Below are 4,968 nucleotides of genomic sequence, written 5' to 3' on the forward strand. Positions count from 1 at the left end.
TGCATTAAGGGAAGGAAAACAGCCACTCACAAGTCCAATCCCACTGTTGATGATTTCAGAAACTTCGTACATGATCCGCTTCTGAATAGGAACATGTATGTGCCCCAGAGCTTGGCTATAAATCTTCATATCAAACTTTTCTAACTAAAAGGTAAATATATAGGTCAGAGACTTTGACTTTTGCAAGTAGGAAGTAAAAGACAAAAATAGACCTAATGCTTATAGATGAAATATACCTAGATGGCTGATCTATTTTATAAAAGGGCTTGGTCCCCACAGGTAGGCCTATTCGTATAGAGTAGAAAATTCTGTCTGATCCAAGGTTCTGAGAACTGAGGGGTTCTCTTTATGAAGGGCAATCACATAGTTGGTCCCCAGTTTGGTAATAAGATATATGAGTATCTTTATTTTTTAAAAGAGTTGAAGATTAAGGCTCTGATCTTTGAGCTAGAGGTAAGATGGCAGAGCCTACTCTTAATATTATAAAGATAAAAGAGCATATCAATGAAAGACTCCAGCTACAGCTAGAAACTTGAAATATATTCTAAAACTGTTCCCTGAGTAAAGTATTCCAAAATAGTTGCCACATGAGGACCATACCAACAACATGTGTCAACGACAGTATCATACTCACATGTCTAGGAGAGAATAAATGCTTGAGAGACATGGAACACTGCAGAAGACCGGTAGAAAGCAGTTGCAGCAGGAACAGTACAAGGTATCACCAAAAATTGTCAATTACTCTTATACAATAGAGGTAAGAGTTGCCCCTTCATGCATGTGGTCTGATTGCACTTATTCTTTACATATATACCATTCTATGTATGCGCTATGGCCACATGGTTTTTACATGTATGCTTTCCACATTTTTATTAGAAAGGTCCACTATTCTATCTGACAGTGTGTGCCTTAGAGGAAGAATATTGCTTAGGTTGGGGAAGGGGAATTTCACTACTACTTTATTAATACAATATTTCATTAAATGAAGACATTTAATTATTGCTTACAATTCCATCCCTATTGCACTAATACAGGTCTTCATTGCTTCTTGCCTGCCCTATTGTAATACCTTACTATGTCCATTAAAATACTGATTATTAAATGAATATTAGAAGTAAACACATTGACGAAGATGGTTGATCTATGGCTTTGAACTGATATAGAAGCAATAATTAGTTTAGAGAGATCCAGATGTGAATTATATATGAGTGGCCAGGTGATAAATAGACAAGAGATCAGTAGAGAATAAACCTATGTGAAAAGCATTAAGCTGGATATATTTGACCAAACAGGAACCCTTGTCTGTCTTACACCCATGAATGACCATTATTTTACCTTTTAAGAAAAACTCCACTATATTCATAATAAAGTGCAGATATTTTTGCACTTAAATGCATTTACTTAAATGAAAAAAGTCACAAATCAAGTGTAATTGGCTGCATTGATGTTTGTTATGAAGTGCAAAATAAATCATTGATTATTTTTTCCCAAGAGACTTGTCCATGATTAAAGGGCTTCTTCCCGTGACCTTTATAATTATACTCTAAAATGTTTTTTTCTCTATTTCTTAGATCGATCACTGGAGATAAGTGCCAATTACATTCAATAAAAGCTTGGCATTATTATTTCAGTCTATTAAATTGCAATAGCCTGAAAAGAGCTAATGTATAACTTCAATGCATAGCAATTATATCCATTTTGACTATGCTGCATTACATTACATTATTCATAAGAATCTTTGCCAATATTCTTTTTCAAGTATCTATCCATTAACACCTTTTTCATTTAAAGCATCAATTGCTCTCAGGGTCCATTCTTTCTATTTCTTTTATTTCCCCTTTAACACCTACCACAACAATTAATGTATGCTCAATAGATGTTGACTGATTGACTCCCTAACTCCCTGCATGTCTGAATGACAATTGAGTGACTTGGGCAATGGGCAGCATCTGAATTCTAATAATAGTAAGTGAAATGTAGGATCTTTTTCCTGAATAATTATTCAAATATTAAGTGACAAAAGTCCACAGGTATTTGTAAAATGAAGATCTAGATTCTCAAGAAAACAAACAACAAACAAAAACAAACAAAAAACCCTTCTCAATTCTGTTACCTTTAATTCAACCTTTTCAATTCCATTCGATGTGTGTTTCTTCTGCATTTATGATACCTAGCAACATTTCAAATGAGTTAAAAATCTGACAGTCAGGGCAGCTAGGTAGTGCAGTGAGTAGAGCACCAGCCCTGGAGTCAGGAGGACCTGAGTTAAAATCCAGGCTCAGACACTTGACACAGTTATTAGCTGTGTGACATTGGGCAAGTCACTTAACCCCAATTCCCCTGCAAAAAAAAAAAATCTGACAGTCAAGCAATCTAATCTATGCCAGTGCCACCAGGAGATGAGAAATGCACATACCATTCACCTTCTTATCCTCTTTCTTTTGTGAAAACCTTCTAAAAGTGTACCAGTTTTAGTTTTAATCAAAAATGTACTATTTAGCAATTATTGAGGACCCACTGGTGATGTGGGCATAAAATGACTGCTGAGTTTAGTTAGTTAAAGCATTGATATCCGATGGACAAAAAGTGGTTATTAGACTTGATGTCACAGGAATAGCATTATTTATATACTCACAGGCTAATGGGGACTCACTTCCAGTTTCTAAACACATTTTGTTTTTGCCATATAATTTCATGGATTAGATATAGATATGTTAAAAAAGAATAGCATTGAAAAATGGAGAAATCAAGACCTGTTTGGTTTGCTTCTATTTCCAACATTGTTTTTACTGCAGAGATACAAACAAGGGAGCAAATACATGATGATTACATCTTTTGCAAACCACCTAAGTATTATGATATGATATGACAAAGGCTATTTTGCGAACCAACACATTTTTTTATCCTCTTAATGTTAGGCTAATCTTGGTGGAGTGGCCTTGGGTCACAATGACATCCAAACATATCAGTTTAATACTCACTATAGGAAAAAAAACCAAATCAATAATTTAGCCAAGCAGGAAATAATTAAACATTTATTAAGTAAATATTATTTGCCAGGCAATACTGCCGATGGGCTATAACACAATCCTTTATCTCTCATAGCACGTGAAAGTGAATCTTATATTTAAAATTTTTTATCAAAAGCATGTATGAACCTACAGAAAGAATTTGGTAGAGATTTGAAGGTGAAGCACTATAGAAAAGTAATAGTTAACATCCTGTTATAAAGAAATGGGCTAAAAGGATCTTGACAGGCTAGAGAGGCAAGCCAGTCTAAATGTATAAAATTTAATGAGGATAAATATAAATTCCCCACTTACAAGTACTGAATGGAGGAATCATTGTTGATTAAAAGCCAGTGGGAAAAATGTCAGAAAGTCTTAGTACATGGCATGCTCAACATGAGGAAATGTGATGTGGTAAATAATAAAGCTAAAATGATATTAAGCAACATGAAAAGTATAAAAAAGGAAGAGAATAGATTCTAGAACTACAGGAAGGTGAATTTGGCTTTATTTCTTGGCAAAATTGCATGACATATTTTAATAGCTTATAAATATTTAGAAAACTACAGTTATTAATAGATTGTATGGATGCCTCATTTCCTCTCCTTTAACCCACCTAGCCTTTTTGGCTCCACCAGCTTGCCTGCTGTGATCCTCAGGGATCTGGATGCATGCCTTCAATTAAGTTTCAGAGCTCTGATTGGAAAAAATATTTAAAGTTGATGTTGAAATTGCAAAACAGTTTGTAATTATCAAGACCATGTTGGAAGATTTGGGAATGGATGATGAAGTGCATGATCCAGTTCCTCTACCAAGTATCAATGCAGCGATATTTTTAAAAAAAGGGATTCAGTGGGGTGCTCACCAGAAGTATTTCCCTCTTCCTCCTCCTGAGGTTGATGAGGAAAAAGAGAAGCAAACTAAAATATTCCTGTTTGGACACCAGAATTCTTAAAATTTGACTGAGGAACTCTTTTTGAACTTATTCTGGTTGGAAAGTACTTAGACAAAATTTGCTTGATGTCACGTGTTGCAAATATGACCAAGGTAAAAATGCCAGAAGAGATTCCCAAAATATTCAACATCCAAAATGACTTTAATGAAGAGTAAGAAGCCCAGGTAGAAAAAAGAAGCAGAAGTGTGAAGAAAAGTGAAGTTCTGTGCTTATTGCCAACTGTAACACTATAAAAGTTTGTTCCAAATAACTAGTTGTGCTACTCTGTATATAACATTAATATTAAACAACTACAACAGCAAATCATTGTATTAGCAGAATATTGATCGCATGTATAGTTTTTTTAAAAATTTTTTATTATTAATTTTTTTTATTGCAGAGTCTAATCCTATGGCTGTTTTAATCAGTATAATCAAAAGTCTTTCTGCTTTGTTCTGAATAAAACCAAAACACTGTGGGTTCTCTATGGGAAGTGGCCTTTGGGCTTTCCTTTTCTTGTTTTGTAAAGTAATTTGTCTATTTATTGTCCACCTTAAACTTTAGTTTTTTTTTTTTTTTAAATCTGATTTGCCATTTATGGAATGATGGCATTGTAAATAAAACCACTTGCAAAAGTTTTCCACATTTAAAAAAATAGATTGTATGGTTCTATTTGAAATGTGTCATAGTAGTTTAATTCCATATCCTTTTTTGATAATATTATTAGAATCATAAATCAGGCAAATTCCAGTATGGAACCATTTTACCAAATCCATTATACTATCTTAACAGATACTGTGAACAAATGGGTACTGGTGGGAAATGTATAGTAGTAGTTTAATGACTAGGCACAGAGTAGTGATCAACATTTTAATGACAATTTGAAAAACATTTTTTCAGTGGAATGACACAAATGATCATAATTGGCCTTGTTCATTTTGATATTTACATTAGTCACGTGGATGAAGGCATACCTGGCATGATTTTCACATTTGCAGATAACATAAAGATGAGAGAAAAGATGTC

The 4,968-nt window shown here is 33.9% G+C and overlaps 1 pseudogene; it reads left to right on the forward strand.

The window, feature by feature from the left end:
- Nucleotides 1-3,679: 3,679 nt before the first annotated feature.
- On the forward strand, nucleotides 3,680-4,196 carry LOC118837255 (annotated as a pseudogene).
- The last annotated feature ends 772 nt before the right edge of the window (nucleotides 4,197-4,968 follow it).

Source organism: Trichosurus vulpecula, chromosome 2 (assembly GCF_011100635.1).
Source record: "Trichosurus vulpecula isolate mTriVul1 chromosome 2, mTriVul1.pri, whole genome shotgun sequence".
Taxonomy (NCBI): domain Eukaryota; kingdom Metazoa; phylum Chordata; class Mammalia; order Diprotodontia; family Phalangeridae; genus Trichosurus; species Trichosurus vulpecula.